Genomic DNA, 14,281 nt, shown 5'->3' with positions numbered 1-14,281 from the left:
GGAGAGCAGAGGGGGAAGGATGGTTGCATGCCAGAATATCAACAACAGAAATATGTTTCCTCTAAAATATTGAATTAAGAATATCTTCTACATCCATATCCTCGAAATTAGGCAAAAAATACTTGACTGTATCTCGAGCGAAAATGCAACGGGGTGCAAAATTTGCGTTCTACAGTCACTTGAGGTAGAGGTAAGGGAGCTGGTTTGTAGGGAAATTACTCTCATGACACATTTTCTGCTAATATTTTTTTTACTACCAGCCATTCCCGCTCCAACCAGTCCTCTGCAGCAAGAACATTGTGTGAATTAGGCACATTTCGTAAGCGTAATAGAAAACTCCATATGGCCTGATTTAAATCTCATTGTGCTGGTAGTCCACCAGGGAGCCTATTGCTCCAGGTGTTACAAACAAAACTTGTGGTGCATGCTCAATACTTTATCCTGCATTTGAATCTTGCACCCACCTGGTTGGAGAGCCAGGAACCTGGTGATTTTAGAAAAAAATTGCAAATTTCATAGAACAGGCGTTAAAACGTTATCTTCTCAAATGCCACCGAATTCCTTTATATCTCTAAGAAATCGGGTGCAATAACGGCCATGCAGAGATGCCTAAAAGAACGGCACCTCTCTAAAGACATGAGGGTTGTCTCTGAAAACACGACAAAAGCTAAACATTTGAATGTCCCCTTTATTGTTCATTCTCCATCTAAACTCTTTCAAGTGTTATATGGGGGTGCTATACAGGGCTTTAACCCCTTCGATGCGTCGGACGGCCAGGGGCCGTCCGACGTTACGGTGGGCGTGTGCGGACGACGGCCGGGGGCCGTCCGAACCACGCCCACCTTTTATTTCGCCCCCACCGCGGCGGAATTTCCGCCGCGGTTAAAGGGTTAAGTGAGATGAAAATATTGGGCGGTCTCTCAAAGGGGTGTGGCCAATGTAATTAAGGCATTGGCTTTAAAACACATAAACTAAAAACCTGTGCTTAGCATAGTATGCCACCCTACTTGTATTTTGCTGTTTCTGTCATTGCATCCAGATATATGATACAACAAGTAACATCATACCTACAGCAAGTCAGGACTTTTGGCTTTGTCAATGGTTGTTATTTCCATAAGCAAATAAGCAGCAACTATGGCTTGTCTATAATATTGAAAAAGCGTATACTTTAATCTCTAGTGACACCACGACAACGTTGCTGCTCCTGAGTTTTAAAAGGAGAAGGGAGAGCCAGAGAGAAAATGACTCTTTAAAGGATTTCCCTTCCCCTACAACGCTCACCTGGCATGAGGTCATGCTGTAACTTCTCCACAAGTGAGAAGTGAGCAGTGAGCAGGCGCACATCGATGTGCCTTCTGTTACTGCAGTCCAGAAAAAAACGGACAGCCTGTAGTGTAGTTCCTATTATCCCAATAGGCTCTGCGCATTGGAATAATACCTTCAATAGTATAGGCCTAGACCAGACGTTAACTAGGTCTTCTACTGTCGATATTAGACTTAAAGTTTTGGGTTTGCCAGCTAGCTCAGAGTTCACTAGAAACTTTCTCGAATAGGCAAGGAGGAGTTGAACCTCCCTGGATAGACAAGAAGGGATTTAGTTTCTGACAACCATAGAACATGACAACTTTGCTCTCCCCTAATCAAGAGTGTATCTCTAGAGTCGTGTGAAAACAAAAGACAACTTATTTTACTCAGTCAGTACGTGCATTCTTAGTCTCACCAGATTGTAGAGAAAAGGAAGAGACGGGCGTGTTCAATAAAAGATGGTATTTCTTGATCAGTCTCTTTTCTCATACAAGAGAAATGGATCGATATTATCGCAATACTTATGGTTAAGTAAAGTGCATACAATAAAAGCAGAAGTATAAAATAATACTGTAAAAACATTTATATGGTTTCTAAGCCATATAGTGGTTTAAAATGGATAACATAGATATATACATATATACATTTGACTAATCGTACTCAACTGGTGTTTCTAACTACGCCTACCCCAGTGTACCTGACCTAAGCCTAATACGTGGGCGGGGATAGAAAGTAGCAGTTTAAGTTAAGTTTGTTTTGCCAAGTGACTGACTCAAGAATTCTCTGCGAGGGGTTATTCAGTTCTGTACCTGGAATTTAGGATGAATGAGGGATGGTATCTCTCGTCTCTGGTCTCGATATTCCAGGCTGCCTGCGAGGGCTGCTTGGAAGCGCCGGAGCTGGATTTCTCGGCAGGAGAAAGGCAGCGTCTCGTTCTCAGCGCGTCAGGAAGGCGGGGCTGCGCCAGCGGGGTCTGCTCTGCTCTGGGCTTCGGCAAGTCTGGCTGCTCCGATCTCGTCACCACCGCGTGTGTTTGCTTAAGGCAATACCGGTAATATTTATACCTGTAAGGTGCCGAGATTGACGTAAGGATGGACATAGATACGTCAATAAGGATGTCATACGACTTGGTCGTTAGCACATTCTTTTGCTGAAGTTCTCGGTGAAATCAAAACAATGGCCGCAGGGTTTTTCCCAGGTTGTCATAGGTTTGATTTGTTTTGAGAACTCTGTATGCCTTATCAGGGGCTGGAGGAATATCGCTTGTCTAATTAGATGGCAAGCGTTATGACCTAATCAGATAACACGTTCCTGTGCCGTAGTGTGGCTTAATCAGATAACGGTTTCTGCATCATGGGATGGCTGCTAGTTAACTTGTTAACCAGAATAGGGTCAGGAATAGGGGGATCGATACAGAACCTATAGGAATACATCACACCCACTCCACGCTAACTATGGCCATGTTTACGAATCTAGGCATAGTAAAACATACTGTAGAGTATTGTGTATACCTTACCACCCCAAAATACATATAATGCATTTCGAATTTATCTAATATACGAAAAAATAGTCACATGTACTATATGCACTCAAGCTGTAGAATAATGCCAAAGTAATCAAGCATATGTATACATTATCACTAATCGAATATGAGAATTACACATGAAATGGCTCTTAATACAGAAGAAAAAGTTCGAGACCATTCCATCACACAATAAAATAATTATGAACATACCAGCGGGCAGCTAATGTCTATAAAGTATCTAAAAATAGAAATTTTTGTTCTCTAAGAATAGTTCTTACTTTAAGCAGAAGATAAGTGTCCCGAAAAATCGTAAAAATATTTTGGGGCTGCTGAAAAAAATTGCTGTCCGTGAACTGGAGGGGAAATTGTTCATGCTATTTTGTTATTAGAGTTGAAGACCAAATTCAGGGTGTTGGGAACGCCGTGTGCTAGCTTGCTCAAAAGTCTCTATTTCTGCTCTGGTGAGAACATCATATCATTTAGACTGTCGAAAAAGCTGTCAACAGCTTCCTGGGAGAGTTCCACTAACTCGGAAAAAGGTGTAACCATGCATTCGTGCGCATGATTGTCTCCATTGACGTTTTGATTATTATTGCTGACAGAAGGTCGTACCTGATCGATGCTGCTTTCACCTTGAACTTCACTACCCCTCAATCGTAGTGGTGAAGTTTCCACGAATGCCGTCATCAGGATTGGTAGCCGTTGAGGGCAGCACAAAGCATGAGCCGTTATTGGACTCAACAATGTTTCTGCATCCATAGGCGCATCCGATTGTAGCGTCAGACAAGTGTCCAACACGCATTCTTCTCCGCATAGCAAGCACCTTAATACAGGTAAAACACATCGATGCCACATTGGTCGAAATGAAAGAAACCAAGTCATGTTCAGGTCTCTAAGCCGGGATAGACCCAGGATTTTTGATATCCGGTCCCGGTATCCAATGGCTCGGATTGTTTCTTCCCTTGTCGCAGGTGTTTTGTCTGTGACACGGTTTGCCATAACGAAATATTAGGACCAAGAATAGGATTCCTGCAATTAGTCCCAAAATGAGGGGAAGTCCGCCAAAAATCGAATGGAAGAAATCTGGAACAATACCCAGTATGGCTTTGAATGGTGTTAATGCCATTGAAAATGCTGTCTTAAATACTTTTGAGACTCCACTGGTATCAGAAATATTTAAGATTTCATTCAGGATTTCTGCGAAATGTATGAGGGAATTAGTTGATAATAATGAGTGAATCTCTGCAGTCGTCCTTGCGACTAGGAGATCATACGTTTCTTTTGATGGCGTGAGTCTGGTCGGCGTCTGAAGAAGCACTGTTTTCATTCTGCTTAAAGTATCTATTCGAATAGAAGTAATTTTCAAGTTAGGCCATGCCCTTGCCTCCCTGTCTGGAAAGGAGCTGGGGAACAATAAGCGTCCACAGCACTTGACCTTCGCAGTCGTAGTTACGAGATAAGGAGTCCCGGGCATAAGACTACAACATCTGCGGTCCACAATTAGAACGTAACTCCCATTATAGAGTCTTTGAAAGAATGGTTCTATCTCTGTTGCAGGTGTGCCTAGCTGGTGACATGAAAGGTTATTTGAGTTCCCTTCACAGGCTCCATGCAAACTAATTCCATTACACAGAAGTGTACCGCTTAGTGACATCGCACAATTATTGCCACTAAGAAACACTTTCTGTCCTTTATTACTGACACATGCATGTGAATAGGGCAAGTTCCATGTTGTCTTAATGTACCCTTTTCCCAATTTTTCGTACATGCCAGCCTGTATATATTTTTGGCAGTATTGAAACCTGAAGGTTGATATTGGAATATTAATTATCCCATGTATTATCCATTCACTGACAGGTCGTTCTGACATTGTCACTGGTAATCTCTCGAGTTTCTCAATGCTCAGGATTGTATAATCAGCACCCTTCTGTGCCATACTGATTTGTTTATCAGTAAGGTTAAAGATATTGAATAGTGACGTTGTGTTGATTAAACGCCAAGGCACATAGCCTGAACGCAGATTTTGTAACGTCCAGCCAAGCTGTACAATAGAACGCAATTGAGACTGACCGTGTTGTAACAATAGTAAGTCTTGCGATATTATGTCGATTGCTGAAGACACAATGCTGTCCAGAGAAAAAATTCTGGAGGACAGAGTCATTAACCCATTGTCCACTACAGAAAGTGATTTTTCGAAATTAATACAGTCAATTTCCCGTATACTTTCTGCTGTTTCAATTTGAGTCACCTTCCAGGCCTCGTTGTAAGCTGCATATATAGAGGCTGCTATGAAGCGTTTTTGACGCTGTTTGCGTGGTCCCATAATGAAATCACGCAAGTCAGCACCATCAGTAAGTAAAGTTAGGTGTTGCTTAATTTCTGTCAGTGTGGAACTTTGTAGCCATTGAAGGCATAATTTGCCCACACTGTAGGTGGTTATTATCCCTGGGTGTTGTCTTTGGGAATATCTAGGGTCTGGCCTGGTCAATTTGAACCCCTGTGTTTTGTTCAGGAATCTGTCTTGACAGTTATTAGTATCTGTGGGCCAGATCAACCACTGTTTCCAATCAGGATGTGTTCTGTTTTGGTTTAATATATAGTTTACGTCTATCTCTTCATCTGTAGAGCTATTGCTGTTCATAGTTGGCTTTGGAATAGACGGTTTATTTAAGTCTTTGATTTTGGCTAGGCCAAGACAGGTAGTTTGTTGAACAGTGTCATTCAAAAATATAATTTGTTCTGGGATCATGCAGGCTCTAAACAATGATTCTATACCTTGTACTTGCCATTATTTTGTACCCCAAACACTTTTTACTTCAACATTTTTGTCCCAATAATCAAAACCAAAAGTATTCATTTGTTCGAAAAATGAGTCTGAATATATCAATTTCGTGTTTGTAAGCATGGTCTTTGTCCCTGTCTTATATGACAATTTGAAATAAAATGTTTCTGCATTAATTGTGTTGAACCCTGAAAAGTATGAATATTTGTCATAAAAGGTTCTTGAGCTTCCTTTTGGAGGGGTTGCACAATGTTCCCATTGATTATAATTTAACACATTTCTAGGTTGTGCAGATTTATGTAAAAAATGGTTACCATAGTGGTTGTAACAGTACATACTATCATAATTAGTCGAACCCTGCAAATAATCATGTTTGGTAAATTTAGCATCACAAAAAGGATGACCCTCTGATACCCTTTTTGTGATGAGTATTTGATTGGGCATGTACTCAGAGCTGGTCATTAAATTAGCCCTAGGGTCCCCCATAATTATATGTGTTATAAGTGGTAAATTTAGCAGACATCACTAAGTCAGACATCATATTATTAACGCTTTCAAAGTCCCAATCATCAGCAAATGAGCTTGTTTTTACAAAATCACTCAACGAGATCTTGATTTGGTGTGGATATTTCAGGATCTCAACCGGACCATAAATTTCGTAGTCAGTATTGTCCCATGCTACCCCACCCGGTATAGGATTGGCTGTGAAGTTGACTGAAGAAAGTTCTCTTTTCTCGACGTGTGAAGATGTGTGTGGCTTGAGGATCAAGTTGATTTTCTGACTTGCTGTGTCCATTTTAGCATATTTTCCCTCAATGAAGCGTCCCAAAGTTAGTAGCATGATGAGCCAAAGTATGAGGATAAATGCACCAAAGGCCACCCAAAATTCAATCCATGGAGAAATTAGATATGTTTCTTTCAGTTGTTTCAAAAGTTCTTTAGCTTTATCTTTAAAGGTTTTTGTTGATGGCTGTGTTTTTGATTCACTGAGGTCTTCAGAGGAATCATCGAAGTTTATGAAGTAGCCGGATGCAGTTCTGTCAATTGTTCCAATTGCTTCAGGATTACTGTTTCTTGCATATTCGTTTGTTACTTCATTATAGGTTGGTGTGTCTCTGCTAAATGTTTTTATTTGGGTTTTCAGAGGTTTAAGTTCCATTGCATTGTTGCATAGTCCTTGTTGTTCTTCTGTAGGCGTTTCGAATGTGATTAGCCTCTTAGTTAGGACCTCTGTATTAGTAGCAAACCTTGGTGTTCTACTACTTATCGGGAGTCCACTTGGCCTACTGTTTGTTATCGGCCACATGATTGTGGTTTTACCAGGTCGATGGATACAACTCGGTTCTCCTTTTTACCAGCAAGCAGCGGTAGTACAACTGATCTTGTCCCGTTGATAGACAAGACAGGAACTGCTTTTCTGTAAGAAGGCCCAAATTCCTTCTTTACCGCGATCTTTTCTCTGACTAGATCCCCGACTTTTGGAATCAAGACAGGTCTTGCTGGGACAGGTGGTGGTTCTTCAGTGGTTGTTGGCTGCTGTTTCAACTTTATGTTGCTCAGGTCTTTTCTTGTTTTGTTTAAGTCCTGTAAAATAGCCAAACTATCTTTGATATCAAAGCTTTTTTCCTTCACCACTGAAGTCTGACTGTCAAGATCTAAGACTAACATCCTAGTTCCAAACAATAATTCGTACGGACTGAATCCCTTCAGAGAATTTCTTGGCAGGTTATTTAGACTACGTTGGACACTTATTAGATGTTTGACCCACCCAGCTCCCGAACCTAATACCTTTGCTGTTATAGATTGCTTTATGTCACGGTTTTTTCTTTCTACAATTCCGTTCCCCTCAGGGTGAAATGGACAAGAGTACCGCAATGCAATGCCCATGCTGGTCATGGCCTCCTTATAAGCTCGAGAGCTAAAAGCAGGACCCTGGTCAGAATGCAGCATGCCAATTGCGTATGTGCCGATAAAGACTCGCAAATCTTTTATAACAGTTCTGGCGTCAGCCGATCGCTGGGGCCACATCCATATGAATCTCGTGCATGAATCCACTGCGACCAGGATATATTTATAGTTACCATCCCTTTGTAAGGGACCACAGTGGTCCAGATAAACACAGGCTAATGGTTTATCTGAGATTAGAAGGGGCCTCTGCGCTGGTCGTCTCACCGTTGATACTTTCATTCTTTGACATATTTCACATTCTAAAACATAGTTCCTTGTTTGTCTTCTCATTTGTGGCCACCAGTATCTCTGTTTTAACAATGATACTGTGGCTGAGACGCCAGCATGTACAGAAGCGAGCCCTTCGTGTGCCGCTATTATTAGTTCTAACCTATGTTCCATGTTTGGAATTGCCCTATCCCCCACTCCAGGGATTCGAGCAAAAGGAACATTGTTTGCATCAGTTATGTGTGAGTATTTTACTAGAAAGCCTTTCGGGAGTGTTTCTATCGAATCCTTTTCTGTAGCGCTGACAGCCTGTAATATCTCGCTGTCTATTTTTGTTTTTGACCATGTGATGGCAGCTACGGAAGCCGTTTGCACAGCTGCCTTCGCGGCCTCATCAGCCAATGAATTCCCTGCAACGTGAACGCCATCACGTTGATGACTCAGTGTATGTATCACGTGAGTCTTTGGTAGTTCTTTCTGTAAAAGAACTACTTGTTCCCAGAGCATTTTATGCTTGATTGTGCCTCCTTTTGCATCCTTAAAACCATTCTGAAGCCAGATCTGCAAGTATTCATTGTAAGACTGAACGCAATAATACGAATCGCACACTATGAGTGTGGGGAATTCTCGATCGGTATTTTCAAGCGCCATCTTGAATGCCAGTAGTTCAGCTCGCTGAGCTGTACAATCTCCCAGAGATTGTGTTTTGGTGATAGCTGGTTTAAATTTCCCTTCGTGCCAGCGACCTTTAACAATCGCGCACGCAGCACTGTAAGCTTGTTTACCCCCCACTGCGGGTTGTGCTGATCCGTCTGTATATATTATACAGCCGTAATGTTCTAGAGGCAGAATTTCGGTCGGCGGAGGACATTTGAATTCGTATTGGAGAAATTCTTGTGTTTTTAAGTTAGGATCAAATTCGTATAGCACGTCTGTTGCAGCAAGAGAATTAGCCCACTGTATCCACCTTGGATGTAGTGCTTTAGCATTCGGAATGCTTGCTTTTGTTACCGCCTCTAGGGCTGGTATCGGTGTCATGATTATTATTCGTTTACCTTGTGCCAGGGCTCGTTCTTTTGCTATAGCTGTCTGTGTTGCAGTAAGAATTTTTTCTGTTGGGCTAAATTTCATTTCAGCTTAGTGTACAAGTGTGATTTGAATGCAATTGGTACCTTTTCTCCCTCATTAGAGGTCAGGTATGTGAATCCGCATCTTCCTGGGATGACTCGAATCACAAGATTGCGTGTGTTATCACGTGTTTCTAATTTTGTTTTAATTAACATGTCTGTTTGTAAGGATCTCAGAATTTCTGTGTGTATTTGAGTCCAATTGGTTCTTTTAAAATCTGGTTTTATTAGATCATAAAGGGGTTTGACCCTTTCTGCGTAATTTGCAATGTATGTTCTTCCGAAATTTAGGAAGCCTAGAATTGACTGTAGGTTTTTTAGTGTTCTAGGTGCTTGGAGTACGGCACATTTCTCTAGGAAATTGTCGGCCAGGCTTTTGCCTTCACTTGATAATTCGTATCCTAAGAACAGGACTGTTAAATGGGCAATTCTAGATTTTTTAAAGTTGAATTTGTAACCCTCTGCTGCGAACCCAAGTATTATGGTGTTCACTCTCTTCAAGTGAGTATCCAAGTCATCATCTGTTAAGTATATGTCGTCGACATACGATAATGCTTCGTCATCATATGTTTGTAGTAATTCTGTTACTCTCGCTGAGAATACTCCTGGGCTGTTCTTGTACCCCTGGGCTAACCGACAGAATTGTTTTTGAGTGCCATTTATTGAGAACGCAGACAAATATCTGCTCTCTGGTGCTATGTTTTGACAAAAGAATCCATTAGAGATGTCTAATGTTGTTTTGTATTTTTTGCGCACTATGTTATTCATTAGTGCAGCACTATGCGAGTTTTGCACTGCAAAAGTTTTGCAACATGAGTTAAGGTGTCTGTAATCCAAAACTAGACGATATGAATTGTCTTGTTTGGAGACCGGAAACAAAGGGTTGTTCATTTGTGAGGTGCAAGTTTCAATCACCCCCTCGTATTCTAGCTGATCTAGGATTTCTTTTACCTGTTTTTTAGCTTCTTGCTTAATTGGGTACTGTCTTTGTGCAGTAGGTTGTGATTTTAACTGGATTTTGTGAGGAGGAGAGTCCTCATCCCATCCTACATGATTTTTATATAAAGCAGGAGCTTGAGCTACTGCCCACTTTCTAGCAAGTGTGTATTTTTTATGAATTGGGATATGATTTGAGAAGGCAGGCATAATTATTTCTTCGCCATGAGGGCAGTCCCTGACAAACTCTGGTGGCCAGTCTTTTTCAGCTAGAAGGATGTCATAGCCCTTGGAGAGATTATCCCAAAATAGTCCCCTTATTTTCCTAGTCTTATCCCCTTCTATACGTAAAGTTATTTCATATATTTTGTGAGGTTTGCTAACTCTGGTGTCTGCAGTTTCCACTTGAAGGTATTCATTCGTGTCCACTGTCTCCAGATGATTCATAAGGACTTTGCGAGCTATGCTCACTTCTGCTGCGCTGTCTAGCATTGTCTGGGCCCATTCTCCGTTTTTCAGTTGTGTCCTCAGTATTCTCGGCATTGTTAACTACTTTAATACTGGCTACCTTCTTTTTTGGAAATTGTAATTTCTTTTTTAGATGAGCAGGTTCCTTGTCTTTGGACTTGACGTGCTCTTCTCTTTGTTCTGATCGTCCTCTTCATTCCGATTTCTGCGAGGAAGTCTGAAAAGATTGAGAGGGGCGTGTATCAATTTCTTGATATCTATCAGGTTTCTTTATATTATCCCTATTTCTAAGGTTGTATCTTTTCCCAGAGGGCTCACTTTGGGGAGACCTGTGTCCTTGGTTTGGAGATCTTTCTCTCCGCCGAGGAGACCTTCCTCTGGACTGGAATTTCTTTTCTTTAGGATTGGATTGTTTGTTTCCATCCCAGCTCTTTTTTTGTGATGTTAAATTATTATTAAAAAATACTTTTTCAGGACTTTCAATCAGTCGGGGTTTTACTGGTATTCCACCTAAACTATCTCTACCTAGTTCCTCATAGGATTTTTCTATGATTCTGGCAATTTCAGCTGGTTGGTCTGCTATATCTGTTTCTTTTAACCTCTGGCGGATCGCCACGTTTGCTGCTTCTCCCTTTATGTTGGCTAATAGTATTGCCGAGACCTGCTTGAAGTCTTTCAGTAATTTCATACCAAGAGTTAAAGCGGGTTCTGGACTGTATTCGTCTTGAATTTGTTTTAGCACATCTGGTATTACCGAGATGGATGGAACGCCATGCGTTTTTGTGTAAATGGAAGCAAAGACTGTACCCCAAGTGTCACAGTCCTCCACGTGTGGTGCGATTCCCATTGGAAGACAGATAGTCAGAATCCTGTGTTTTTCTAACGGGGTGGTGTCTGGAAACACCGCCTCTATTTGGGTGATTTTTTGTGCTAACCAGAATGGTATTTGTTCCCGTTTAGCTGGTACTTTACCTAGGCAGGACTGTATGTTCTGTGGTGTAATTTTATTTGTGTTCCCCTGATGAGGGGTCAGCTGTGGAATTTTAATTGCTGGTTGGATTGTTGAAGTCCGCATTACATATTGGACTAATTGTCTATGTACTTTTATTAATTGTTTTAGTTGTATTAAAAGATCTGCTGCAGACATTCTTTCGATGTCTGGATGTGGTGTGTATCCGGCTAGGACCGGCCACGTTGCTCCTGGTCTACCTAACGGACCGAGCCTGGTGATGTGATTATTATGTTTTAGGGCGCCATTAAACAAGAGCAGGTGCTCTTGAAATTTAAGTGGTACTTCCACCTCCTCGAAAGGAGTGTACTCATTAGGAGGTTCCTCTGTTTTGTAATAGTGGAAGACCTTTGTTACAGCGTTTGCTGCTGGAAAGTGTATCCATGAATAGAACACCTCTGTCTGCCGATATTCGTGTGCCTCTATTACGAATATGACTGTGCCACCTCTAGGTGTCAGTCCATTTTCTATAAGTTTTAAAGTTATAGATTTTCTTGTGTTGACCGCGATGAGTATTATATTCGGGTCTGTTTCTCGCATAGCATTATCCGCTGCTACGAGTTCAGCTGCTATTCTAGCTGCCTCTCTTTCTCCTTCACTGTCTGACATTGTACTGTCCAGAAGGTTATTCCGTTTGTTTGCAGATCAGGTTTCTTATGGAAACAAAGATTAGATGCACAATATTTTGGAACAGTGTATCCTTCAACGTTGACTAAACCAAGAACCATACATAGGAGTTTCCTCCTGCGAGGTTTGGCGGATATTACCTTTCACCCACTCCAGACGTCTTTGGAGTATTATGGGAAAAAAGGGGTCTGAGTGAAAAAGCACGACTGAGTTACTCTAATGTCTTGCGTTAATTTTATCGCCTTTCCAAACGTTTGGGCGCCATGTAGTGTAGTTCCTATTATCCCAATAGGCTCTGCGCATTGGAATAATACCTTCAATAGTATAGGCCTAGACCAGACGTTAACTAGGTCTTCTACTGTCGATATTAGACTTAAAGTTTTGGGTTTGCCAGCTAGCTCAGAGTTCACTAGAAACTTTCTCGAATAGGCAAGGAGGAGTTGAACCTCCCTGGATAGACAAGAAGGGATTTAGTTTCTGACAACCATAGAACATGACAACTTTGCTCTCCCCTATTCAAGAGTGTATCTCTAGAGTCGTGTGAAAACAAAAGACAACTTATTTTACTCAGTCAGTACGTGCATTCTTAGTCTCACCAGATTGTAGAGAAAAGGAAGAGACGGGCGTGTTCAATAAAAGATGGTATTTATTGATCAGTCTCTTTTCTCATACAAGAGAAATGGATCGATATTATCGCAATACTTATGGTTAAGTAAAGTGCATACAATAAAAGCAGAAGTATAAAATAATACTGTAAAAACATTTATATGGTTTCTAAGCCATATAGTGGTTTAAAATGGATAACATAGATATATACATATATACATTTGACTAATCGTACTCAACTGTTGTTTCTAACTACGCCTACCCCAGTGTACCTGACCTAAGCCTAATACGTGGGCGGGGATAGAAAGTAGCAGTTTAAGTTAAGTTTGTTTTGCCAAGTGACTGACTCAAGAATTCTCTGCGAGGGGTTATTCAGTTCTGTACCTGGAATTTAGGATGAATGAGGGATGGTATCTCTGGTCTCTGGTCTCGATATTCCAGGCTGCCTGCGAGGGCTGCTTGGAAGCGCCGGAGCTGGATTTCTCGGCAGGAGAAAGGCAGCGTCTCGTTCTCAGCGCGTCAGGAAGGCGGGGCTGCGCCAGCGGGGTCTGCTCTGCTCTGGGCTTCGGCAAGTCTGGCTGCTCCGATCTCGTCACCACCGCGTGTGTTTGCTTAAGGCAATACCGGTAATATTTATACCTGTAAGGTGCCGAGATTGACGTAAGGATGGACATAGATACGTCAATAAGGATGTCATACGACTTGGTCGTTAGCACATTCTTTTGCTGAAGTTCTCGGTGAAATCAAAACAATGGCCGCAGGGTTTTTCCCAGGTTGTCATAGGTTTGATTTGTTTTGAGAACTCCGTATGCCTTATCAGGGGCTGGAGGAATATCGCTTGTCTAATTAGATGGCAAGCGTTATGACCTAATCAGATAACACGTTCCTGTGCCGTAGTGTGGCTTAATCAGATAACGGTTTCTGCATCATGGGATGGCTGCTAGTTAACTTGTTAACCAGAACAGGGTCAGGAATAGGGGGATCGATACAGAACCTATAGGAATACATCACAAGCCTGTGGCAGGGCACAAAATAGAGCCCGATAGAGACCCGTTTCGAGGCCCCCTTTAAAAAACTGCTGGTGCTCAGCACCGGTGAGACGCAGCCCACTTAAAGCCCTGGTGCTACAGCACCTTCCTCGACCCTAGCTGCAGCCCCAGTGCTTTCGGTATCTATATTTGATCTGGTAACAACTGAGAGAATAGAGGATCAGGGCAGGCGAGTGCAAATGCTTGCTCCATAGGGAGGAGAAGTGTGGCTCAATGTTTAGAGCGGCAGACCCTGATGCAGAGGTCTAGCCCGGGACCAGGGTTCAATTCCCGGGTCTTGGGCTCAAAATTCCACGGACCTGATAATTCTCGCCTCGGTGCCTATTCCAATCATGGAGTCCCACTCTGCAACTCTGGGCAATAGCTTGCTTAATCTCCACAGCGGCCCCCACAACGCTAAGGATGCCTGGCCTCCACCTTGGGGGTGCCCAGGAGTGGACACCTCACAGGGAAAGCCAGGATGGGTTCCACAGCGGTATTCGTACAAGCGCCTTAAGACCCTTGCGGGTGAGTAGTGCGCTATACAAGTATCAATTTACATCGCTTTGTGAACTCAGTAGAGGCTCCTGGAGGGAGTGCTGCGAGGCGGTGAGGCAGTGCGGGTGAGGGACAGGGTGGGGAGTAGAAAACTCCGGCATACGTCCGATCGGAGTTAGTTAAAGAAATAAATAA

The 14,281-nt window shown here is 42.2% G+C and overlaps 1 protein-coding gene across 1 annotated transcript in view; it reads left to right on the top strand.

The window, feature by feature from the left end:
- The window catches only part of USH1C (USH1 protein network component harmonin), an 898,978-nt gene that overhangs the window by 268,216 nt on the left and 616,481 nt on the right, over positions 1-14,281 (top strand). The gene's annotated exons all lie outside the window — the stretch shown is intronic.

The sequence above is a fragment of the Lissotriton helveticus genome, chromosome 3_1, assembly GCF_964261635.1.
Source record: "Lissotriton helveticus chromosome 3_1, aLisHel1.1, whole genome shotgun sequence".
Classification (NCBI taxonomy): Eukaryota; Metazoa; Chordata; class Amphibia; order Caudata; family Salamandridae; genus Lissotriton; species Lissotriton helveticus.
The sequence above is the reverse complement of the archived record's forward strand: the minus strand, read 5'-3'. Positions and strand labels throughout refer to the sequence as shown.